This window comes from Ornithodoros turicata, unplaced genomic scaffold, assembly GCF_037126465.1.
Source record: "Ornithodoros turicata isolate Travis unplaced genomic scaffold, ASM3712646v1 Chromosome36, whole genome shotgun sequence".
NCBI lineage: Eukaryota > Metazoa > Arthropoda > Arachnida > Ixodida > Argasidae > Ornithodoros > Ornithodoros turicata.
Window position 1 is genome coordinate 636,705 of NW_026999366.1, and position 27,544 is coordinate 664,248.

Consider the following 27,544-nt stretch of genomic DNA (forward strand, 5'->3'; position numbering starts at 1 on the left):
TGGAACTCCCCATTCCTCGTCTTCAAAAGAAATTAGTTTTTTTTCACTTGCAAGGGAGCTTAGTACAGGAGATGCACCAGTACAAATATCTCGGGGTCACCATCCCTCTAATTTTAGATGCAATTTTCACGTGCGCTTAATAGGCATTACACTCAAGGGAAAAACTCTTCTATCTTAGAACAACAGTGCACTATGCTACTCTTTAGCTGAGTCTACCGGTATAGAGAACACTCGCGTTACCAATCGTCACCAAAATGAAACTTGGGACCCCTCTACCGCGACCCTTTTCCAAGTACCTTTCGAATTGACGTCACAATATGGGTGTGCTATATGTGCATGTTCTAATTAATCTACCTTCCCTACTTCTTCCACGGTCCCTTCAGGAACCAGCAGTATTCTAAAATAAATGATTTATTTCTTGCATTTTCGTGCCGTCCTTTCTCGTGTTCCAGAATTTCCCTTCTATACGGTGCTCATAGGTAGACTGTAAGCAGCAACGCTACCGCTTCCGTTGCTTAGTTGCAATTAACATATATCTCTCTAGTTGTGTATGACGCGATCCAAACAAAGCGCGAGAGTTATCCTTCGTCTGAGTGTCACATTTCACACGCGCTTGGCAGTGAGCAAGTTACTTCTAAAAGAGCATGGAAGGACTCGAGGATAAATAACAAGCGAGAGCGAAAAATTACTATGGATAGGACGGATCTAGAATTTGCCGGGGCCGAATTCACGAGTCTTACGAATGCCGAATCTTTGGAAACTTTCTTTTAAAAAAAAATTATATTAAAAAGCCAGGGGGAAAATCTCTGCAGAAAAGTCTGTTGAAGTAGAATGTAATACCCAGTCAACACGCTATTGTAAATCCGACATAGATCATAGATCGACATAGAAAAAACGTTGGATATCAACAAAATGAATGTTGGATCGACGATGAAAGCGAACGTGAAATCATGATGCCAAATATCCGCACGAAAACACGTTAATTTAACAAGTGCCGATCAACGTAAATTTAACCTATATGAAATTATGTTTATATGTGAATACAACTTACCAGATTGTACGACATGAGAGCATAAAATAAACAGCGCTTTACAACGTTTTTCCAACGCTCTCATGACGATAAAAATTACAGGCTCAATGCAATTTTGCATCTATTTTAGTATACCCCCTTAACACTTTAAATGTCCCTTTAGACATCCCAAGTCTGGTATAGAAATAATTTCGCAGGAAGGTGGGGAAGAGAATCACTTTATTACCCAACGCACATATGACAAAGGTGTTGACTTGAATGTCCTATAGCACTTGTGTTCATCCTCTGTATTATTGGCTTGTGGTTGTGCTGGGTCCCCTGCTCATCTGTACACGTATGCACTTCGGCGTTGCATCTGTAAAAAAATCGTAAAGTGCCAACTGATCAGCTGCTCATACCTGTGTCAAGACCACTTAGTGGTTATTTATGTTTGCAAACCACACAGCGTCCGTTTATACAGATCACGATTACAATATCGCCGCCTTATGCACACGAGGATCATCGATGTTACTCACCTGCATAATTAGCTCGTGTCCTTCCTGCTAGCGACGCCACTGTAGCCTCTGGCTACTTGTCGCCTTATGAACGGCTACCGGTTTCATTGTTCCTTCGTAGTTTACTATCCCTGGAACTCACCGGCCAAGTAGAAGTTCCGCCGTCGAAGCACGCTTAGAAAAACGACACAGACATGATACAGGCATGTCAACGTTAGATAATTTTACTATTTACGTAGCATTCTTGCCTGTAGCGCATTAGACGGTAAATGATTCCAAGCTTGCTCAAAGACGCACTTTCCGAGTCCTAAAAGAACACGTAAGATGAAAAGTAGAGTGAATCGACCACAAATTAAAAGTAGCACACGCACACTAATGTGCCTACAAGCATAGCCACGATCGTTTTCATTTTCATTTCAACTCGGTGGACTCAATCGACTGGAAGAACAATAGAGTCTCAAACAAACGCTAATAAACAAATACACCACGGTCGTTTACCTGTATAGACTGTGGCGGCATGTGGTGCATCCGTTACCTACGAGGGATAATCACTTAAAGCATCACGAACTTTAACCAGTGCTGGAGCTGTTCGCGCTGGAAATTACAGCACTCCTCCAAGACATCGAGACGCCGTCATGTTCCTCAACCCCATCCTCCAGCGGCGTCTGGAACAGTTCGAAATTAACCGCTGCAACGGCGCAACGGCATCCGCCGGAAGCTGCCGTTTACGCAATGGTCCAGGGAAAATGGCGGGCGCCCAAACCACGTGATCTCGAAGAGCCACTCACAGCGTCCCCGAGCTGCTGCGCGTGAAAAAAGCTGAGGCCCAGTGCGCATGCGCAGACCGACGTCCTTTCCCAACCTCCTTCCCCTTCTCTGTTCGGGTTTTTCGTCTCTCCTCTCGTCCCCCCCTGCCCCCACCCGACTCGTCAGTTGGTTTGTCTTCGGCGTTTGCTGTCTTGCTGTAGAGCAACGATCATGCTGTCCCGAAGCAGACAATCAAAAAGCGATAGTGTATGACAAATCCACTTTATTTGTCCTCGAGAACTGCCTCGAAAAAGCTACAGTACATATCTTTTTACGTCTTGTAACAGGCTTCACTGGAGCTTTAGGTGCTTCGACATCCAAGGGCCGTTCAGCGTTTGCTGTCTTGCTGTAGAGCAACGATCATGCTGTCCCGAAGCAGACAATCAAAAAGCGATAGTGTATGACAAATCCACTTTATTTGTCCTCGAGAACTGCCTCGAAAAAGCTACAGTACATATCTTTTTACGTCTTGTAACAGGCTTCACTGGAGCTTTAGGTGCTTCGACATCCAAGGGCCGTTCAAAAGCCAATGCTGAGCTATGTGCGTCGTTGTTGCCGGTGGCTGCGGGAGAACTAAAACAAAACAAAAAATATATTGATGATCCGTAACTCTGCACGAAAATCACTGCTATGATAGGCAATCTATCTTGATTTCGTATTTGAACACCGAGGCATTTGTCACGAATGTTCTTAGATCACAGTAAATGAACGGCTGCGACGCGCATGAGGGGCAACTATCATAACCACACATAATTTGATTAACGGCATATCAGAAACGTACAAGTTATGGCAATGCACTGCACAATGAAACGCCGCTAACATACCGAGTGACTCGTAAATGTTGTACGTAATACACTTAACGTGATAAACCTGCATTACTTCCTTCAGTCACAAAAAACTAATCAAACTTGTCTTACCGTTCACCTGCAGTACGTCGGAAAGAGTGCAGACTTCCTCTCTGACGATTTCTGCGTCCTTTGGAAGTGCAGGGATTCCATGTCATGTTCGTCTTCCCGCTGTTGCGATGATGAGGTGGATGTGCCATTCCGTTCTCACATTAGCAGTTCGCCACAACAATCTAAATCTAAAGCATTCAAAACCCTCAAACTACCCCGTAGCGTTTGCGTGCACAACGGTTGCAGTCCAAGAGAACACGCGTGGCCGGAAAGACGCGACGTCGTTCTTTCTCCTCCGTTCGACTGCTTCCGTTGAGCGGTTCGCGCGTTCGGATGCTCGCTCCTCAGTCAAATGACTCTCGCCCAATCAGCGCGAAGGAAACTGACGCCAGTTTTTTAGACCAATGAACATCCAAATATTTATACATATAATGCGCAGCCAATGAGAGATCTTCCGAGCTGGCACGCTGGTGGCGACAATATTTTCGAGGCGGTGCGTTTCGCTTTAGAGCCGGCGGCTGGCAACGGGCTAGGGCATCACGTGATTCTCTCTTCTGCGCCTGACGAAAAAATACGCCTTCTGCGCAGATTTCGCCTGTGACCGGCTGGTCTGGCGCCAGGATTGCGGTGGTATGGTGGTGTGAAGGGTCTCAGACGGAAGGGGGTAGAGTTAAGAATATGGGGTGAAGGCGGATGGTGAGAAAAGGGGGCTCGAACGCAAAAACGTTTATTTTTTCTTGAAATCAAGGGAATTTGATTATAGGTAGGGTTTTCAAGATGCTCTGAATTTTATAAAATAACCGTGCATGGATTACTCGGAGAGCAGTTACTGGCTTCCCGTCGGCTATAGGTTTCTCATGTATTGAACTACTACCATATTAATATTTTCTTTGTAGAATCTCTTGCAATGTTAACAGTAGCAAAATCACGCAAAAGCTCCCTTGGTAAAGCGCTGTTGAACGGCTTGCGCACCTGACCCACATTGTTTGAGCCTTTTTGCAGGCAAGGTATCAGGCAAAATTTTCGCAAAAGCAAAGTTGTATATTCGACGTCTGTCCTTCTGTGACTTTTCATTACAGTTTTCGACGGTGTTTTTACGTATGACAATCTACGGTTAAGTTGCGTGCAACAAATCCCGTTATATTCACGTAAAACATTTCACATGCTGAATTTACTACGTAAAATCAGCGCCGAACCAATGTTCGCAATTTGCGTTCTGCATTGTTCAGCCATATTCAACGTTAATTCTGCATTCTACCAACAATGTGTGTTGACTGCGACGTTTGTTTAATGAGAAACAAACTAAATCATAGAAAGGGAGTTGCCTCAGGACAGAAGCCGCCGATATTTCGAACAGAGACTGTTCTTCTTCTGGGCACGGTCCTCATCATTGGCATGGTATTTAAAGGGTTAGGTGTGACGTGTTTAAAGGTTCATGCGAATTGTGGGTCAACAGCCCGGAGGGAAGAAAGGGTCCGTACGGGCTTCTACGGCCGGAGTGGGGTTAGAGACCGGTTAGAGAAAAATGGAAGGTTCACGAACACGTGGACGAAACGGGACAACAGGGAACAATTGGCAAGCATAGCGAAAGATAGGGAGGTTAGTGGTAACGTAGGGAAAATTCCAGAACGAGCAAAGTTTTTTTTTTAATATATATATTTGTAATACAAAGTTGTGGCATGCAATAAAGAGAGCAGAAAGCAGTGGCCGTGCAGAACATAACAGATGATAATGGAGGTAGAAGGGAAAAGCATATTTTATTTGTGAAGTGTTTCTAGGGTGCCTTGTGATTTGTTGATACCGGACGGGTTGAAGAGCGTTGAACTTGAGATAAGATGACATGAGATAAGACTCCTTATCACGTCTGTCACGTGTGGGTCTAAACCCGGTTTCTAGAATATATAGTTTAATGTTGTCAAAATTGTGACCAGGAACGTTAAAGTGTTCGGCGACTGCTTTGGGGAGTTTGTTGGACGTGTCGGTTCTGTGTCCGGTAAGGCGGTTGTTCATTTGTTGGCCGGTTTCACCAATGTTTTGCATAGAGCAGTCGCCACATTCCATGCAGTATATGACATTGGAGCTTGTGCATGTGAATGCATGGTTAACGGGGTGGGTGTAATTGCTCGCAGTGCTTTTGATGGAGTTAGCGTGTTGAACGTGCTTGCATGTTTTGCAGCGCGGGAGGTTGCAGGGTCGTGTTCCCGTGTACGGGGTGCTCGTTTTGCTGATTTTGGCATTGACCAAGGAGTCTGCCAGGTTTCTTGCGCGTCCGTATGTTACCTGTATAGGATTTGTGAATATGTTGCTAAGTCGGTCACTGCTTTGGAGGAGGGACTCGTGCTTCTGTAGAATGGCTTCGATGTTTGGAAGTGCGTTGGAATATCTTGTGATCAAGCTTATTTGGCACGCGTCGGGATTTAGTTCACTTTCAGGAGAAAACATACCCATATACTTCTAAAATGTAATATATTTAAGGCGTTCCTCATCTGACTACAGGAAATACATGAAGTCACACATACATAAAATAAGACAAAGAATCAATCAAAACGAGAAACAAAAAAAAAGGTGGTAGTTTTAAACTGGTAAGTTAAGGGTTGCTGCTCAACTCTTCCAGTCGAGAGCAAAGTAAATACAGAAACAAACAAGAAAACACCCGCCAGCCAGTCAGGCTTTCGGCGGTCTCCACAGGTGCAAATTTTATAGAGAAAGCAGCCAACAAACGTGGATGGTGGATTCCAAATATTCTATTCGGAATTTTGGGCACTCTGATGCGGGTTCCCCAATCTCGAATTCCTGACTAGGATTTGAAGATTCGTGGTTTCGGTTGTTCCATCCCAAGAAATAACGATTAAAGCCCTGGATCATTTCCGGTACAGGATTGTTTTATTTATATTAATTTATCTTTAAGAAAAAGATATCGGATAAGGCTGCCAAGCCTAGCCTGCAATGCTGTCAGCTAGTGGCTTATCTAGAGCTACCTGCGCCCATGGCAACATGGTTAACATGATGTCCTTGGGGATGCGTTTTCGTGTTGTCTGCACTAGGTTTCACACTACAACCTCTCTAATGGCGGTTGCTCTAGACCATTTACGAATGTGCCAGGGTTGAGTGCCCGACCTGGCACATTCACACCCGACCACATAATGGCGCCCATGGCACCTGTCCACACCTGCCACACCCTAGATACGCCACTGATGTCAGCGATTATACATAATATAAAGCAACGAATGTGCGGTGCATATCCCGGGTGAATTATATCAACAGGGCTAGTTCACCAGATAAGACGCTCGATTAGCTTGACAAACATGAAACTACTGGGTAGCTTCATTTATAATCCAATGATGCCCGCCGGTCACATTTTTTATTTCCTTTGAAAAAAAAAAAAAAACGTTGTCCCACCCACAGAGAGATGCAAAAAGTGCCTGACCGCAGATTTCTGCGATATTTTCTTCTCCGTCCAGTCTGATATGCTCCTGTTCACAGTCTGCTCAATTTCGGTGGGGTCACTGAAGTCAGCATCATCAGGGCTTGAAGCCGGGAGAGCTTGTTCACTTGAAGGCCCTGCCTCAGCAACCTAAAGTCGAAACGTGTTGTAGCAGTTCACACATATTTCGTCGGTGTTGTGACTGCCTCCAAGACGCTCAAGATGGTGTTCAAAAGCCCTGTTACTATCAACTATACCGGCCAGAAGTTCTTGTTCCAGGGTATTTTTTTCTTGTGTCGTTGAATGTAGTCCGGGCAGTATAGTCGACTTCTGGTGTGGCTACGGCTGGCCATGAGCAGCGTAGAAGTACACGCTACGCCGACAACAAAACGAAATCGATACGTAGCATCGAGGAAAGCAAGGCCCTTGTCAATGTGGACAGCGGCGGGAACCCCACAGACGCCTCAAGACCGTCGTTTCCCACGCAGCGCCCCGAGTTTCTCACCCATTGAAAGGCTAACTCCTTCAAATAACATTTTTAAAAGGAGTTCACCTTGAAGAAATAAGGGACCGGACATGTCCTATCATTCCCAGGAAGACCAGGCGACCAGTCCTTGGGCAATCTGTCGTCATCGTGGCAGATCACCTGAGTGTTCGAAATTCTGTCTTTGTTCACAACTGCAAGAAACCAGCAAATAACAAATCAAAATTACGAGAGAATAGACCTCTCGCGCTTCGTTTCGGCAAAGCCGAAGTATTTACAAATACCATGTTCCCATGTCCGATTTCCTTCAAGCACATAACCTTGAAGGGATTAACCGAGTGGGAAAGCCTAAAAAACGAAGTTTTGCTTGTTTGCGGACATCACAGTGATCTGTGCATATTACTGTAGTCGGCCTTCGGCATGACGGCACCCTCACCGAAAGCAAAAAATAAATATGAAAAAGACAGGGGGTGGTGTAGAAGTCCACACTTTGTACGCATGTCTGACCCCTGCTAGCGCTGCCCCATTGTTGTGCGGAAAGAAAATTGCGCGCCCTGTGGGACCAAAATAAGCAAAAATTTTATTCCATATCCTGAAAGAAATATGTCTCAGCTATGTCAGAACAAAATATCGAACATTTTGCAGATGTCCTTTTTGTGTAACAACTGTAGCGAAAATGAGAATTTCCCCCTACACTTCCGTGTTTACAGCATTGTTACGGGGTAATGGCAGAAGATAAAACAATGTATTTAACATCAAATGAAATAGCAAAAAAAAAAAGATCTTTCAGCGCACGCAAAGAGCATCACAGTTGGAGATCCACGGCCTCGGCCATGACCTTCCAAACGTGCGGTAAAAAGGCTCTCTGTTGCGTTTTGGGATGTTTTTTTTTTTTTCGTATACGTTTCTCGTGACCATATAAATTTAATAACCAATGGTGGAACGCGCACCATCCACTCTATCAGCAAAAAAAAAAAACAAAAAAACTTTCGTTCAAATGGGACATCTCGTTTAAGAGATACAAGGCCACAAAGTTGGAAAAAATTGAAGCCGCGAAATCGCGCCGGTTGCTTGGAAGCGCCGTGGACGGAGAACAAAATATCGCAGAGACCCGCGGTCAGGCACCTTATGCAGCTCTTTGTGGGTGAGCTAACATATATTCTGTTCGAGAGAAATGAAAAATGTGACCGGCGGACATCATTGAATTATAAATGAAGCCACCCTCCTGCAACATCACCAAACGCCGCTCCACGTTGTATGACTCCACGAGCCCAAATTGCGGAAGCTTTGATATAAAACAGATGGCTGGAACACACTGTGGCAGGCAGTCGGCTCATTCGCAAGGTGACCCACTTTCTCGGAAAACGTGATTTACAACCACGCGGGAACGAGCCAGCATTGACATAAAACAGATGGCCTCACTGAACATGTTGGGGGAACGCACCGGGAGGGGTATATTACGTGAGTGTGTTCTGGCTATCTAGTTTCAGTGCGGATGGCACGGTATAACGGCATAACGGTAAGTTGTAGACATTCTTCTATTCTTTGTAGACTTGGGGCTAGGTTTGTAATCCTGGAAGATGCGCGATATTTTGATACGTCTGTAACGGCGCATGAGTGTCGCAATCACCCGCGGAATATGCATTCAAACTTGTGTTGTGTATGCGTAGCTACGGCGTATGAGATGTGCGCGGGCAGGCTAAAACCGTGAGACCTGTCAACGCGGCGGAAATCAATCTTTCCCTGCCCTGCTGTACAGCGTCGCGTGACGGGTTCGTGAATCTATGTGCATGATGTTTGTAACTGTGATGCTCTTAAGGTAAGCTAATTTTTACGAGATGAAGTTGTTCATAATACGACGTTGTGTGATCACCCTGAAGTGATATTTGTAATGGTGCTTCCAGTTGTGCTCTGTGTCGAAGGAACGCGAGGTGTATTGCGTGAAATATAAGCTGGCTATGTTTTCCCCAGAATGTTCTGGGAGAGCTCTCTAGGCGATGTGTATTGTGTTTCTCCATAGTTAGCTTAGGTTCAGTCTCCTTTTTGAGATTGAGTACGTGCGAAGCTTCACTGTATGGCATCAACCAATTTGTTTAATAAGCGTTTGCGCGCCAGTGCGGTAAATAATCTTGAGCTAGAGCGCAGAGCACCACCATGCTTTGTCATTCTGCTTGATTTAGATAATTTCGTAGGTTCAAGTGCAACGCACGCTGTCTAAAACAAAAACGAGCCCAAGCTTCACAGCTCTATAGGGTTTCTTGGTCATTCAAATTGTTTTTCTCTCAAACCAGCTTCTCTGCACAGCATCAACTATCGATGTTTTCTCGATCACATGGATCTTCCTGCTCAGCCTTTTTTTATTTTTATTTCGAACGCGTGCGAGCTTCAATATATAGGTTCACGATCAGTTTCTTGCCCTCTGTTTAATGCACATTGAATGTTTTTTTTTCTTTTTCTTGTACTATCTGTGGCAAAATTAGTTCTTGCGAACGAACGCGCTTCACTCCATAGCATCATTTGTGGATTCTATTTGTCATTCTGCTTGATAACCATTGAAGTCAATTTTTATGTTGAAGCTCAAAGCACGTACTGCACTATAAAGCACGATCCTAAGCTTCATCACAGGGGTGGGCTTCACCTTACGCACGCATGCAACCAGGTAAAACCATCTTTACTCGTGTGGGTGGATAGAGCGTGTTCTGAGATATGTGCACCTTACCCTGGACAGTTATTTCTTCTTTTTTTTATTTCCCTCTAACAACTGTGGCTATGAGCAGTGTGAACAGCAGGAGGCGGCGACATCTTGATGTAAGCTGTATTATTCGTGTTTGTAATGATCAGCAATGAATGAGACTTCTAGCTCTTTGGCTGCACGTATAGCATATGTATGTAAGTCAAACTCCTGCTATTTTTGTCCCTGTAAAAAAAAGGCCTGAGCTTGCATACAGAGCTGCGAATCTTCCCTAGTAGACTTCACTGGCTTTCCACTGGGTTTTCAGTAGTGAGTAAGCTCACCCTGACTGCACAAATCACGTATTACGTGACCTTCTGACTCCATCCTCTCAAACTTTGCCTGTCCGCGTATGCTGATGAGGCCCAAGAAGGCCGAAAGAGCTGTCCAGTACTGTCATGGCGACGTTTGACTTACAAACATATGCTATCAGTGCAGCCAGAGAGCTCCGGCTATTTTCTTCTTTAGTATACTTCACTGGCTTCGCACTGGGCTTTCAGTGGTGACTTAGCTCACCCTGACGGGAGGCAACACGGGTTACGTGACCTTCTGACGCCATCCGCTCAAACGTTGCCTGCCTGCGTACTGCTGATGAGGCCCAACTTATCTTAAACAGCAGCCAAAGAGCTCCGGCTATTGTTTATCTAGTATATAGCGGATAGCAGCTACTATTGCTACTATCCGCTAGCTGCTACTATTCTCTAGGAGCAACGGATATATATATATATATATATATATATATACTCATGGAACGATGCGATAGCACCAGGGGACACGTGTTTCGCCGTGTCCGCTGCTCGTCAGCTCTGGGTGGCTGCGCATTGTTCGGAATTGGCAAACCAGGGGTCACCCAGCGAGCGATACACACCTGGGAGGGTGACCGAGCACTCCTTAATGCCACAGTGCAAGCCAGTGATTTATAATGAGGGCAAAAAGCCATTAAATAAACAAGTAAATGATGCTAGACGTGTTTTTATTCAAAATTACGGATTAAGATGGCTTCTATGGCTGCACGCAGAGAAACAGATACTCATGGAACGATGCGACAGCACCAGAGGACACGTCTTTCGCCGTGTTTGCGGCTCGTCAGCTCTGGGTAGCCGGGCATCGTTCGGAATTGGCATCGTTGGCAAACCAGGGGTCACTCAGCGAACGTAATTTTTTGAATTAAAAACACGTCTAGCGTGACGTTTCCACCGGTACGCCGCGCCCCTTCGTACCGGCCACACTTCAGCGCAGGGTCTTCGACACTCTTCACTCCCTTGCCCATGGAGGCGTCCGTGCCACCCACCACCTCATCTCATCATGATCATCTGGCCTGGCATGCGGAATCATATCCGCAAATGGACCCAGTCTTGCGTCCCATGCCAGCGTGCGAAAGTGCAGCGTCACACGGCCTCCCCCCTTGGCGCCTTCCTGCCCCCGGATCACAGGTTTCACAACATTCACGTGGACATCGTCGGCCCGCTTCGTTCATCCAACGGTTACCGCTACCTACTCACCTGCATAGACAGGTACACTCGGTGCTCTGAGGCCGCTCCTATAGTGGACGCCACCGCCGAAACTGTATGCTCCACCTTTCTGCACACCTGGGTCGCACGTTTCGGGACCCCAGCCGAACTCATAACTGACCGAGGAGCACAATTTGAATCCTCCCTATTTCGCTGCATGCTCAAAATGTTGGGAACAACCAGGTACCGCACAACCGCCTATCATCCCGCGGCCAACGGGCTCGTCGACATCGTCATCTGAAATCCGCCATCATGGCATATGAGCATCGCACCCACTGGCATAATCACCTCCCCTTGATACTCCTCGGTATTCGCTGTGCCGTCACGGCGGACTGACACTGCTGCCCCGCGTACATGGTCTACGTATCGAGCCTCCGAATTCCGGGGCAGCTGCTTCTTGCCCCTCGAGACCACTTGGACTCGCCCCTGGACTTCCTCGCCCGACTCCAGTCCACCCTCTCCCAACTTCGGCCTCTCCCGGTCCCCAAAATCCGTCGGACGACCATTCTATGTACCCCGAGAACTCGCCTCCGCCACCCACGTTTTCCTACGTTCGCCCTCCCCCCCCCCCGTACAGCGATCCTTGGAAGCCCCTTACACCGGCCCCTGCCGCGTCATCGTCCGCGGTGATAAGTCTTTCCGTATCCTAGTCAACGGTAAAGACCAAACACTCGACATCGATAGGCTCAAGCCCGCCTACCTCCAAGACGATCCACCGCCAGACGCAACTACTACCGCTTCCAGCTACAACCCCGCAGCGCCTCAGCCACCCCCCTCGACACGTCATGTGACCTGGGCTAGACCCCTCCGGTCTTCTGGGAGGGGGGCAACTGTAGCGCCACTCATTGCATGCCGGTAGTCTTCGACGACGACGAATCGACCCGTTTGTTTTCTCGTGCACAGCTCGCATGCACATCGGCAGTTCAGTTCTGTGCCGCGCAGATTAAACCGCCCTAACCTGGTACCTGGTGTTTCCACCAGTCTCTTTCTCTTTAGGACTTCAGTAACTACAAACTGACGAAGATGGCCACGCGCCTGGAACACCTGCCTCCGTTCCACCGGCGCGGCCATGGAAATAGGCCACCGTCATCGCCTCTCCGTGGCATACCATCATCGCCGGTCGGGACTCATGTAAAGGAAGACCATCGTCCTCTACAGCCGTAGTGAAGTGTGGGTGGAACACAGACTGGGCAAGGGCAAGTGCAAATAGAAAGTTCGACCAATTTTCGATCTATTGGCGCTTCCTAAATGCGGTTTCAGCAGGCTTGTTTTTGCCTCTTTTATTTCAAATGCACAAAGAAAGCCATACAGGTATGTTCTTTTCATGCTGACCCACATGAAGACGCCTGGCTCTTTACTGTGTAAGGGGATTCTGTAAGTTCACATGCGCATGTTCGGACTTATCCTGTAGCGTCGTTCACGGTGGTGCTGCTGGTCATGGTGAAAGGGCTTCCCGTTGTCGGTCTCACGTACGTGGGCAAAGCCACGACTGACGCCCTGGGGGTAAAGTGCGTCCTGGGCCGACGTCTAAGGGAACTGTGCCGACATTTGTCTGAGAGCGTCTGAGGAAAACCCAGGAAAAACCCCAGACAGCACAACCGGCACCGGAATTCGAACCCGGGTACCTCCCAGTCTCGACGTGACACGGCAGCGTCGTACACACGGACAGATGCTGTATCTGGGTTCAGGTAGTTTGCTTTCTCACAGCACTGCACACAGAAGAAGACGAAACAAGAGAAAAGGCAAACAAAGAAGAGAACATTTGAAAGACCTGAGGTCGCACAGCCGACGGCATTTGTATGTATGTACAGGGTGCCTGCGATAACTGTGGAGATGATATAAAACACACTAGCCCTGTCAATAAAAACAACAAAATACACACAAAAACTGACATGTTTGTGTTGCAAACGAACTGGTCTTACAATACAGCGCCCGTTTGTGACACAAACGTCGTGGGAGAGTGGCAGTTTGGCTTTGACGGTGGCTATGTGCCAGCGATTATTTTTATTTCGATTATTGCTAGGGTGGACACCCTGTGTATAGCTGAGTCTGATTAGTATATATTATGGTATATGTCACTTATGGACTACTGCCCAATACTGTCGCAGATTCGCCTAATTCTTATATGTATTCATGTATAAGTCATAGACATTAGCACTCCTAACAGTTTGCAGAACTTTACTCTCTGTTGCTATTTCGTAACTCGAGAAAATCCAGTAATTGTTTCAGGGCACGACTTTTTCGGCATGCAAGAGGAAGTCTAAAAAGATAGTAAATAAAGAAAAAAATACGAAAAATAGTTTTTATGTTCATGCACAACACGCCAAGTTTTGCACTTAATTTCCTGTGAACCGTTATTTGAACCGATAACTGGTATTTTTTACCGGTTTAGTTCCGGTTCAGCTCCAAGATGGCGTCGGCTCTTTTGGTTCGGTTCAGTTCCGGTTTTGGTTCAAGTTCGGATTCAGTTCGACTCTCTGTGACAGTGAACGGTCTCCGTTCGAAATATCAGTGGCTGTGGTCTTCAGACCCTTCCCTTCGTATTGTCTGCTTGTTTGGCTCATCTTGGCTAACTACCCCTTGCAAGGTAAATATAAATGGTAGCGAAGGCTGGAATGATACGAAATATGTGTTAGCAACCCTGCTCCCTTCATGATACACATGCGAGCGTAGTTGTTGAGGGGCAAACTACGAAGGTAAACAAAAATAATTTAATCGTAGGCGCGAATAATACGTGTACTACTGCAATATGCATGTTTTTAATATAGCAACTCGCGCGGTCTGCCAGTAATACGTAAGATTATAGACAAAGCCGAGTACGATTCCGGTTCCTGTCCCTCTCCATGTTGTTAGCTATGAGTTTGCCGTACGTTGACTACGCACTTTGTGTCTGTTCATAGCCGTTTTCTTCGCCATCGTAGTCTTTTGAATTCCAAACCACCAAGTCCAACATGGGACATTCTTCGGAGGAATGCAGGACAGTAGCCAGCTATTGCTTTATTTGAGTGTCAAGAATGTGGACAGTACTGACTTTGGAGCTGTCGGTTCCTCTTCCTGCCTTTGCGACGTTTGTGGGTGGGTGTGAGGAAGCCTTCAAAGCCAACGTCAAGACATTCCTCACGTCCTAAGGGGTCAGGTCCAAGCTGCGTGAAGTGTTGGACACACTTGTGCCAAACACATTGAGTTTGTGTTCTCCATCGGTGTATGATGACCTATTTCACTTTTTTCTGAGGTGACTGTTGTGGTTTGCACGACAAAGGAATTAGGAAGTACGAAGTAATACGTTATGTCAGAAGGCACTGCAGCAGGCAGCGAGACTAAGTTCGTAATCTCTGCACGTTGCAGTGATGTAACCAGAAGTTTTTTTCATGCAAAAGGATATGCATGGTTCTGTTGTCTATCCAATGCTTTCAGTTGTAACCTAGATCACACATGATCTCTCGTAATTCTTTCATTCCTGTGTAGCACACGATTTGCCAAAGTTCACTTTTGCACATAGCTCTTGTGTTATGTGTAACTTGACAGCCATGCAGAGTTCAGTAGTCTGTGCCTATTATGTTTAGTGTGTGTACACCTGTGTACATAGATCCTTAGCACGTAATTTTATATTTTGAATCCTGCGCTGAGTTCAGCAGTTGTCTGTACAACCGCCAGTATGTAGGGGCACTTATGTGCAGGGCTATGTACCTTTTGCAGCTTGAAAATCTACACCACATGGCAAAATGTGCACAAAATAGCAGAAGCACAGAACACTGTCGATGCTTTGACATGCCTTTAATACAAAAATGCTGTTGTGGTCAAAGTAGAAGTAGTCATCAGCAGGGTGTGTACACACTGAACAACGTTGTGATTTCTGTAGGCTGATATTCCAATGCATAGCATTGGTTACAATGCCAAAAACTGTGGGCAGACATAGCACCACACAGTATGCAAATATCACATAATGCGATCTTCACGTGCCAAATATGTTCACTTCCACCCTCTTTGTACGAGGTATATGTGGAAAGTTTCGGATGTGCGTGGGGACAGCTATAGCAGCATGCATTGGACATTAAGGTGCTGGGCCCCACCTGTGTTTGCAGGAATTTGTACATTATCCGTTCGTGCTTATTCAGTACATGGACTGTCATACTGGTTATTTTGCGCATTATTCTGTCATGGGTATTTATGATGAAAGATGGAAGTCACTGAAAAGTCACTGCGTTCAAGCCTCAGAACATCAATTGTCTCATGTTGGTATTTATACTGTTTACAACGGCATGGCGAATTTACTTGTGATAAAAGAAAGCAACCCCCACCTGGTCTCATGTGTGCGCTGACAGTCATGACCGCCCTTGAAGACGTGGTGGCCAATGCAAGCTTCGCTACCATTTATATTTACCTTGCTCCTTGTCTACAGGAACTTGTCTAATGTCTGTTGCACCTTCTTCTTTTCCTTGCCCTGCCCGTACCTACTACTAACTGGAAATCGTTTCTCCGTCTTACAGGCGTCACAGGCTCCCATTGCGAACACGCATTCGGCCCTGAGGAGCCTCCAGGAAAGCGACGGAGGAAGGAGACTCACCGCTGTCGCTTCAGAAGTTACTCGAGCTATCACACGCCCAACGTTAAAAAGCACGAGAAAATTCACACCGAGGAGAGGCACTACGTGTGTCAACTGTGCTTCAGGGGATTTTCGGAACAGAGCAACTTGTACGGGCATTCGTCAATCTCAGAGGAGTCGCACCTACTCGGAGTGAAAAGCCGGGCGTGTTGGTGTTGACCTTGCATGGCGAACTGGTACTGGGAACGGGACAGAGCGAAGAGAACAACCTACTCAGTCTGCGGGAGAGCACTCGTACGGGAGGATCAGACACAGTACCATTCGGATGAGGTATACCGCCGTTGGGGTTGAAGTCTGTGGTTCAGGGTGACCACCAACCTGGAAGACCTGGGAAACAGGGAATTGCCCGGGAATTTTGACGCGACCGGAAAAGTCGGGGGTATTGTCAGAGAAATTTGGCCAAAAACTGGCTAAAATCGGGGAAAATCGCGGGCAAGTGCCGAGATGATGTGCGGCGGATCATGAGCGTCAACCGGTGCTTGAGAGGCGATACCGCGGCAGTGTTACCGCGAGTAGCAGTTCGCCAGTATACGACCATGGCAGAAAAGTGGGAAGGCCTCGCTAATACTTAATATAGATGGACTGAGGGATCTGTATCAGAACATAGGAGCATGTACCAAGTTTCCTTTTATTTTTCGTCAGGGAATTCGCTCGAAATAGTCAAGGAAAACCTGGAACAGTCAGGGAATTTGAAGTCTGTAGTTTGGTAGACACCCTGGTGGGTGGGTTTATTTCCTTGACTCGAGGTGCTTAAGAGTAAGCGCTGAACGTGCTCAAGAGTTGACTCCCGATTACCCTCTCCTCGATGCGGGACACTGGAATCGATCGCGTGTTACAGTTTTCGTTCGACACGACTCCCATGCGTAGGTCGCACGAGGTGAATAAATGAGTAGAAGGTGTGGCGAGCTGTTGAGGCTGTCGTCTGCATCAATATAGTTTGTTCTTGTCCTGAGGGAAAGCTTTTTCACTATTTCTCAGGCGTTCAGACTGTTGTCTGTATGAATATGTCCTTTGCATTGTTAACCTTGGAGAAACTTTTGTGTTTAAATTTGGGAGACATTAACGTGTCTTCTTGCACTGGTATCCCTGGAGCAACTCTTTTTTCATTGCATATTTGAGGCATGAAGCATCAACATGTTCTCTTGGGTTGTTGCTCCAGTTGACAAGGCTGTGATTTTCTTTTTCTTTCGGGTTTTTAAAAGAAAGTCTGCTTCGTGTATCTTCCATTTAACATTGTGTTTGCATCCTAAGTGTACCTGGCAAAGGTTCACGAGACAGAGCTATTCCACGAATGAGGACCAGCGGCATGGCCGAGTGGGCTAAGGCGTCCGCTCGTTGGTGGTAACCAAGGTCGTGCTGTAGACTGGGAGGTGGTGAGTTCGAATCCTACCACCGGCTGTTCTGTCTGAGGTTTTCCCTGGGCTTCCCGAAGGCTTTCCAGACGAATGTCGGCACAGTTCCCCTTGAAGTCGGCCCAGGACGCATACTAATCCCCCTGTTCCTGCTGTCCTCTCTCCGTCTGTCCACGTCTGTACGCCGCTCATAGCCACAGTTGCTTCGCGGCGTTAACACGCAATCAAAAAAAAAAATCCACGAGTGAGGAAGGCAGCAGTGCTCGTTTGGCAACTGTTCCGATGCTAACCAAAAGGAATGTTCAATTACATGATGGCTCTCTTCATACAGGAACCATATGTCCATAATGAGTTAAAAGCATCACCAGCGAGGAGAAGGAAGATAAGTGCTCTACAAGCAGATGCAGACCCAATGACGAATGCGTTCTACAAGTATGTGCGAGACTTCGCTGAAAAGGACACTCATATTGAAAGGATTGCTCACAAATGATTTAACGCACAAACATCCATATTCCTGCATATATAGTGTTGGTGACGTCACCGGGTCAGATTCGCTCATGAGTGTACACATGTCTTTTTCGTGGCAAGGATGTATCTTAAATGTTAATTATGTTAATAATGCGTGATTTGCTTAGTAAGATTACTTTTAGATTACTTTTTGATTACTGAGATTTACTTTTTTATTCATTGCACACATTGAAGAGGTTGCTTCTCGCAAACGCTTTGACACACAAACGTCCATATTCCTGCATATTGGATGTGAACAAGCTTACGTGGTCAAGGTTGCTGGTGATTATGCACATGCCTGTTCATGGCAAGGATGTATTGTTAAATGTGCGTGCTTTGATTTACATAGCAAGTGTACTAAGTAGAAAATCAGCATGCACGTGTTTGATATGCAGTTTGTAACCTTTCTTTTTCGTCATTTTAACATCACCTTCATACATCACAAGAAATATATATATATATATATATATATATATATATATTTTCTTGTTTCTGTTTGCCTCAAGATTTGATATGCTGCCCTTATCTTCAAGGGCACCTTTTTTGTCTTTGTATAATGTTCGGCGTGAAATACACGTGCCTCCATTTTTACAGTGTGTAACATTATGTGACACCCTTTTTTTTTTGTCCTTTTGCTCTCGTACTGGTACCGTTTTGATCAAGAACATGAACTTTTTTTTACTCATTCGGTACCAATGCATCATACCAGTCCCTTTTAGCCCTGCAAATCTGTACAATGTTGAGATGTGAATGATGTTACCGATGTATTTCTCAAAGTTGCTTTCTGAAAAACGTGTGCATGCATTGGATGAATAAGAGTATGTAAGGCAGTTATTTCCAATCTCTGACTTACTATTTAGGTGACCCTTAGCGTCATAGTTGTGATAGTTCTCTGTTTGTGAAGTTTATCGTTGGCCTTTGGTTGCTGCTTTCACTGTTCGTTTGATGTGTGTTGATGTCGCGGTTAGAGATCCAAAATTTCCGAAAATTTTGAATTACTCGGAAAAAGAGTTCTTTTTTTTCCGAAAAATTGGAAAAAATGGATACAAACACACTTACTGCTGAGTCGAAGCATTGCCGGCCAAGCCGCAGTATACAATGAGCTAGGAACTTTAATAGTGTTCACCCTCTAGGCATAAATTCAGAGCAGAGCATCCCATGAGACTACTGTCTACCCAGTGATAGATAAATGGAACAACCCGTCCTCTCCGACGAGAACTCCGACATTGTGTGAACGCGATGGCGATCGCTTGGAGAAGCCAGACGGAGCTCTAAGTTGGTGGTTGCTGACGGATTACAGGCACCTAAGGCACTGTTGCCGGGTTGGAACGCATCGAAGGCACTAAAATTTACATTTTTGAATTTTGTCTCCTGGAAATTCTGGGCAGTTTTTCCGGAGACGAGAAAAAAAACTTTTTTTCCGAAAAGTTCCGTCTTTCTTTGTTTTTTTTTTCTTTGGGGGGGGGGGGCATCTCTAGCCATGGTGCAATGAATTCTTGTTCCTCCAGCTCGGCTGCTTCAAGAACCACACATAGTATGGAAATGCAGCATAAGATGTCAACTTGCAAAACGAGTGCACTGTTATCGCTTCAAGATAGGCTACTGCATAGTGAAGGCTGGACAGTAGGGATGTAGAAAAGCTCTTTTGCCCCGATCATGTACCGCAACTTTTCCAGCACCGCTTCCAACCGCTTTGCACGACCAACTGTCTCCTACACTCACCACACATAAAAAAAAGCATGTGCTAGAGAGTCCACAAAAAAGCATTGAAGCCCATCAATTGAACCCCCTTCCTCCATTTTTGACAAGGAATTCTGCACAAAATCCCCGGCCACGCAGGGCTTCAAATGGCCTTAGATGGTGTATACGGCGTGTGGTCCAAGACTTGGATCTTTGCCTGCCTTCGTCCGTGCCTTTTGGTGTCGCCTTTGACGGCTGTTTGAAAAAAAAAAAAAAAAAAACAATCAGTTTTGAAAGCCCAACGGTTAGAAAAATAAGCGTTCAAAACATTAATGCTGAACTTTGTGAGTGGAATCGCTGGACTACAACGTACGGAACGGACCAACCTATTTAAAGCTACGTTTACTTTATTTGATGATGAAGATTGGGCTGGGGGAGTTTCATCACCAGCGGGGGCAGTGCATATGCTAAATCGTGTCATGTGGGTGTCAGATGTTTTTCAGCTGGCTCACGTGATGCGACTTAGCGGACCCTGGTTTATTTACTTCTTTCTTCTTTTACGTGTCTGTGTGTGCGTTGCAGGTAAGGAACAGGAATGCAGAGCGAACATTGCGCAATTATGTAACCACATCACTGTCGCCGCTGCATCGTTGCCCCCCTGTTGTATTTTTCGGCATAAATGACATTGGTCGGCATACTTAGTCGTGTCTGTCCTTCCTCCTGCAGGTTTGAACCGCCGCGCACGCACGCCTCCAGCGCCTGCCGCCCAGGAGCCTCCAGGGAGGCACAGGTGCAGCTTCTGCGATTACTCCAGTCCCTACAAGGCTCGCACTAGAGTCCACGAGAGAACACACACCGGGGAGAAACCCAGGAGAAGGCCAGTGTGCTCGAAAAGATTTTCGCAAAAGGTCTCCCTGGACAAACATCTGGTAGCGATCCACAAGGGCCAGAGGAACTTCGCATGCTCCGTCTGTGGGAGCGCCTTTTCCTCCAAGGACACCCTGGACAGACATTCCAAAGAGGTGCACGAGGACCAGAGGAACTTCACATGCTCCATCTGCGGGTGGCCGTTCCACCGGAAGGACCAACTACGACGTCACCAGAGGGCACACCTTAAATGAGGTGGAGCGGATTAAGTCCGTGCGAGGGCACTGAGGCCTCTCCTCTGCATCGAGATGTCTTCTGCTGCTGACGTCATTGGAAGAACTTTTCTGATTAAGCTTCCTGTTCCTAGTACACCTTTCGTATGGGCATCTGTTGCATGGTTATTGAAGAGTACCCGTGTCACCTTTTCTGATTAGAACATTGAACAGTGGTTCACGGAACACGTCAGCACGATATTCCATATATATTTTGTGTCACCGTTTTTACATTACTGCTTGTCACGTGCGCTCACTCGATCTCATCCCTGCTTTGTGCGCACAATATTGTGTCAGCATCTCAAGTTTACCTCCAGGTACTTCCGGGTACGTCCGGGTACACTAAGCCTCTAGTGAACCGGACAGTAAAATACTGAATTAAAGATATTGCATTCAAATTCAATGCCATATATTTGCATCTAAATTATAAAAAAATATCTGGAGCTGCGCGCATAGCATGAGATGAAGCAAAAACTAACGAGTGTGAGTAAATTTAGACATATACGAAAAATTAAAACACAAAAATACACAAAGAAATACACAAAAAAGGAACAAGAAAAAAAAAGCATGCAACTGCATAGTTGCAATAGCATACATTGTAGCAAAAATAAGTGGGGAATGGTATAACTGTTATCCACTATATGGAAATGTTGCTTGAGTGCGCGAGGGTATGTGGTCTCGGGGTTGATAATTCCGCGTATAATCCTGATCCCTGCACATTCAAGACAATTTTTTTTAGTATACCTGCCCTCTTAATGCGTCGAAGTTAATGTGGCATTTCAGCGAGGAAGGTGCCTCAGTTAGTCTTTCTTCCATCCCCAAGAAAGGCACCTGCCAAAAAAGGCCCCAAAAGCCCAGCAATTGCTAAAGCTATGTATGAGCAAAAGCTCATACACTCAGCTTGAAATTGAATTCAAATAATGGGTTTCACGGGAAACGGACGTAGGCAAGATACAATGCATTCATCTCGAGTTTGATGATTTTTTTAAAAATTCGTTAGGGGTAGACTTGGGTGCTATTTGCGCACGAGAATTCGGGAAGAAATCGGCGCTATGATCTCTGTTTGATACGTCGTCGGGGAATCTTCGAATGAAACGAAGTGCACAGGAAGGCAAGCCGCTGCTGTGACACTGGGAGGATAAACAATAATCTTCACATTTCTGCTCGAAATTGGGGCAGTGAATGACTGCGGTATTGAAACGCTTGTGCGAGCTCCACAAAAGTCTGTCCTTTTTTCTCCTGCAGCAGAGAATAATAAAAGGAGGACAAATAGGTTGCCACAAATAGCTCTCTTGGCTGATATTATGATTCGCTTTTCTGACAGTTTACCGAGAATGACGAGTTGAAGGACTGCAAAGATTTCGGGGTAGATATTGGGTTCTACTTCAATTCTTGAAAATTGCTTCAGGAGCGAACCATCGTGAAACATCGGGTTAAACACGAAAACCGAGATCCCTATGGACATATTCGCAAGTGTGAACGTAACAATTTCTGCACTTCTGCTTTCTCCTCTCCGAAGAAAAGGGACACACTTATGTGTTTGTGGTTTCTCTTGGGAAAATACCCTTTGTCTGACGTTACGGTTACTTGAGTGATGTTTGCTGTAGCTCGGTACCTGCTTCTTCTGTCCCCTGGAACAGGAAGGGGAATGTGGAGCAGAGATTGCGCAATGTGTAGCCGCATAGTTCGTCATTGTTGCCCCTGCCAACGCCACCCAGACACAGGCCTGATTAATGCCTGCTGTCTCTCATTCGCTGCGTAGACACGTATTGTCAGAATTCTTCTGCTACTGCACTTTGTCATTCTGCGAATTCAATAACTTGCAAATGATTGCAGCCAACTTCGAAACTCATTCAGCCAACTTCCGCCAATTTGAACCTGTCGACAAGTGCAACACTCTTTCCAGAAAGTTAGGCTGGAGAAAAAAATAACGGACCGTTTTGGGCTTTATTTTCTTTTCCCGTTTAGTACGCGGGGACGTTCATTAGTCGCAGACGACAGTGGCTGCCCATGCGGCAGACGGCGGCTCGTCTCCATGGCAACGACCGCTGAAAGCATATTCGTGGTTGGCTGCGGCCGTTGAGAACACGATCCTTATTGGATGACTCCTAGTCGTTACGTCACGTCGACGAGTAGGCAGGCTTGCACTGCCTAGATGGCGTTGCCCCTGTCTTGTTTCCCTTACTTGTATTCGTCGTCACTGTGCAATGTACAATGTTGGCATAATATGTGGGTGTTGGTCGCCACATTATATTCATTCTTATTGTCGCAGGTGTGAACCGCTCTGAGCACAGCCCCGTGCTTGGCAAAGCTACAAAGAGGCACCGGTGCAGTTTCTGTGAGTACTCCAGTGACTACCAGGGGTCGGAACCGAACCGTAACTGAAAACCGCGAAAAAAACGTTATTTTTTGCCGAACCGAACCCGAACCGAACCGTAAACATTTTTTTCTTTCTCCTTGAACGAACCGGAAGTCAACCGAAAAAACATGATGCGGTAACCGGTTCGCGAGACTGTAAAAACGCGCATACCTTCCCTCGCGGCTGCCGCGCATAAGCTCCCTGCATCGCTCGGCATCGCCGAATTTATAGAACAGACAAATTAATAAACTAAGAACTGTTAAGTCCATGCACCTCCTACAGCTTCACCTCCAAAAGGTTCACGACATCCCTGTACATTTTTGTAACTGGAGGTGTAAAAAAAGATGTCCTACACGACAGCTACATTTTGTATTATTGCCTCGGCGTCTTCCTTTCATTCAGCACCGCTGTGTGAAGGCGGCGTAAATTTTAATTGTTCACAGTGACATCCACAAGCAACGCAGACCTCTAGCGACAAAGGGAAAGAGGCTGGCGTGTGGTCCAGAGCATGGAGGAAGGGAACACAGGAGCGGCCTCCAGCCCTCTTTTCAACGGGGAGCATGCTGGCCTGCGAATGGGACTCTGAGATACTCCTATCTACCACGTGACCGCTTTCTTCCTTTTTTCCTGAGAAATTGGCGATAGCGTTTTGCAATGAAGTTCAATGGTACACCGTGCGTCATTTCCCAGCACTTTTTCAGTACAGTAAAGGATGATCTGCTGCAAACTGCATGGTTCTCTGTCGAGGGAGTAACCCAGACAACCATATATGTCTTTAGGACATCCTCTGGACATCCATCTCTGGACATATGGATGTCCTGAGGACATCCACAAAACTCCTCAGGACGTCCTGTAGACGTCTGCTGGACGGTCAAAGGTGCATCCATGGACGTCCCCTGTTTGTCCACAAGACGTCATATATGACATTTGTAAGACTGAACCAGGATGTTGCTACCTACGCTATATGGGACCTATATTTCGTGTATTTCATTAATGCTCCTGCACCTATGCGTGCAGAGGCAGCATCCCAAACTGCTATAATCTACTGCAACGTACAAGGAAATAATGACACGCGTTAATCTGTTCCCTGACTGTTTCTGGTGCTTGCATGTGTAACAATAGAAATCGAAAGAGAGTTTAAATATATATTGAAAAACAATTTATTGAGGAGTTTGCAAGGTACGCAGCAAATCACAGTGGAGCAACATTTATGAAACGTTTGTCGTCATATATATAGGATGTTGCACGAGAGAGTCACCCTTCATTATTTTTAAAAAATTTACGTGAGATAAAAATTGAAAACCTATTGCACAACACTTATGAAGCTTTTTGCCGCCCAAACAGGAGGTTTGCATCAGTGTACCTCAATAATTAGAGTAATTTTCTTGAACTCAATATTTTGTCACGGAAAGGTTTTTCAGGCGGTTGTTGGGTGTTTTTGGGTGCCAAATTTTTGTAGAAACGTTTGCGAAACATTTCCTGTATTTGTATTTCCTGTATTACCTGTATTACCTGTATTTGTGACTGAAATGGTGTGTTGTGGCTATGGGTCTTCTACCTAATGCAAAAAGGTTACCTTTTCTTGGCAAATTTTTTTAGTTCCATTGCGCTAATCACATTAATTAACGAGGGACACCCATAGAAAACCACTGTTTGGGAGCAAAAACCTTCACAAGTGTAATGCAGAATGTTTTCAATTTTTATCTCTCGTTGTTTTCTTGCAACAATTGATGGTCACTCTCTCGTGCAACATCCTCTGTACACATACCGTACTTGAACTATTCATATCGACACATAATTTATCACAGCCACTCTTGGTGCTTTTAGCAAAACAATAATTGCAGCTACTTTCTTATAACTGAGGAGGGAGTTGTATGCCTAGACTCAAAGAAATAGGGTACAGGTATATCACAGTTACACACTGCCAACACTTCATGTGAAAGAATGTCCCCGGCACACCTTGCATAGCTGTCTTCGCCGTTGCATATCGAATGCTAGAAACAAAGTATGTACGTGCTAACCAACAGCATTACATTTTTCCGAAAATCGTACAGGTCCTGACAGAAGTGTACGAAATATGCGAGCTGCGCATTTTTTTCTCCTTCAAGACACCCGAGAGGCAGACGGAAGCAGGTGAGTTTGAGCGCGGTCATTGTTTGAGAGGCGTAGATGAGCGGGCTGCAAGCTACATACTGCGGTAGTTTCGGTATTGCTTCTCACTATAGTGCCTGCGAAGTGAGTTCGAAACCACTGCAGTGTTCTGCAACACCACGTCACTGAAAGTTTGTGAAGACTGGGAGCTCCCAGGTATTACTGGGGACATAAAAATACGTCATAGTGAAAAGACGATAGTGTGTTTCCCAAATTAAAAAGCGAAGAAGCATTACATATGTTCTAAACACATTAATCGTTAGGGAACATAGCTGTGATCATATTAAATATCTGACGTGACCAGATGACAGCTTACATACACAGTATTTCAGTCACATGTTGATGGAGAGCACTGCAGTGAAATCCAACGGGCGTCGTGGGCACGTTCAAGAGAAGCAATACCGAAATTACTGTAGCGAATTCCTCGCAGCACACTCATCCACGCCTCTCTCAGCAAAGAACTCTACCGCTCCCGAAGACCGCTTGGGTGCCGCACGAGAGAAAAAGTATGCAGCTCACGTGTTCCGTTAACTTTTGTCGTGAACTGTAGAACACAGCAAATAGTATGCATAAGTTAAGCTAAAAGAGCTACACCCTGTAAATGTGACAGAAGTTCGCAAGTTCAGAAGATGTCACATACGTAACAATACACCAAATCAAAAATTTCACAAAAAACACAGTAGAAAGGAGCACAGGGCTGACACTCTTATTCATTTTGTGTTTGGTACATCTTGGTAGTCTTATTTCCTCCTAGGCACACTTGTGCAGCTTTTGACAAAGTTTTTTTTTCTTAAAAACGGTCTTTACCTGATAGCCCGCTCCTAGACAACCACAATCCCGAATGACAAAGTTCTCGCCCCTGATTTGTTGAAAACCGGAGGCGCTGCCTTTTTTGTACCCATTATGAAATTCATAAGTGGTACAAAAAAGGCGTACGCCTCCCTTGTTCAACATCGCACGGGCGTGAACGATGTCATTCGAGATGCCGGCATTGGTAGGAGTATGCTTTACATCACTTACATCATTACTTACTTCATTACATCGCTCATGAACGAACCATGTACAACCGTGCTCGGTTCTCTTCTGTGTTGGAAATCACGTTGAGTACTTTTTGTTTCAAACTGTTCAGCACTCTCTGACGTTGAACAATAAGTTTCCACAACCTCCCCTGCGACGGATGATTGGAGAACTACTGAGGACTCACAATTATCATCACTTCCACTCAGCATGTTTACTATAAAGACCTCATCTTGATTCCGGGATCAAGACGCACGACAGCGCACGACACTCGTGTTGATCGCGTTGCGTACTCAGAGCGTTAGCCGAAATCGTAGAGTTTTTTCTGCAGCCCGACGGTCCTTCATGCACACATATTTTTACCCTTAACTTTCGGCGTCACTGCACATATTATAGGCTCATCTTGAAACTTAAAACTGCACAACGGAATGTGAACGTTTGCAGTGGCGAGCGGATGATGATGATGATGACGTGCGTTATTGTCGATGCTCATGGCGCTTTCTGCTTTTGCGCGGCGGTGCAAGTTAATGCAGCAGACGACGCTCAGCAGTGAACGGCGGGGGACGTTTCTTTGATTTTGATCCCAGGGAATCTAGCTCGCATACGGTTGGTACTGTCGTAGTTCTATCCACGTTATTTTATGCAGCTATTGAGTAAATGAAACTGGTGTAATATTACTCGCAGGATGCCAATCAAAATATAGCTGCTAAGATCCCGCATCAAAATCTTGCGCTATGTTATTTTACGCATGTAGTTATTGGTTGCGACCAGAGTGCACCACACCTTCGTTGTTATGAAAGCTGTTAGCCTAATTGGCTGTATCACAACACGTCTGATATTATACACCCACAGGACGTCCAAGGGACGTCCAGCTCGCAACGTCAGCACTGGATAAATCCAGGATATTTATGGATATTTTGGGACATCCAGGGGATATCCAGTGGACATCCATCATGGACCAGGACGTTATGACCAAACTGGGATGTCCTGTCGACGTTGATGGTTGTCTGGGAAGATGTAGGAACGAGGAGCAAGACGTCGCCGGAACCAGATATTACCTTTCACATGTGATATACTAATTAGCATAGATAGAGAAGTTACCCGTAAAAAAGGACTGGTTGCGAGTTAAGTTACCGTATGAAAAACGCAACTAAGGTAATATCCGAGTTCTTCAGCCTGAAATGTAACTTGCAGTTCCTTAGAAACAAGAACGAGTTACTTCCAAGTTACTTCGGACACAAAATAGCAGTACAGAGCTGCTGGGCCTGTGAGCTGTTGAGTTCAACGTTCAGCTGCCTGCGGAGGAGTGCAACACGCTTAGATCATTTTCGTTTATTTTTAACAATTCGAACGCTTTGC

At 45.8% G+C, this 27,544-nt stretch overlaps 2 long non-coding RNA genes across 2 annotated transcripts; one reads left to right on the plus strand and one right to left on the minus strand.

Annotated features, from left to right (window-relative positions):
• Positions 1-2,728: 2,728 nt before the first annotated feature.
• Positions 2,729-3,488, minus strand: LOC135373942 (uncharacterized). Its single transcript, XR_010416677.1, has 2 exons — positions 3,249-3,488; positions 2,729-2,904 (listed from the first exon to the last, which is right to left on the minus strand). It is a non-coding gene; the product is annotated as an uncharacterized LOC135373942 (long non-coding RNA).
• A 5,050-nt stretch (positions 3,489-8,538) lies between these two features.
• LOC135373955 (uncharacterized) lies at positions 8,539-21,947 on the plus strand. The gene is made up of 4 exons (XR_010416685.1): positions 8,539-8,654; positions 15,865-16,250; positions 17,664-17,764; positions 20,246-21,947. It is a non-coding gene; the product is annotated as an uncharacterized LOC135373955 (long non-coding RNA).
• The last annotated feature ends 5,597 nt before the right edge of the window (positions 21,948-27,544 follow it).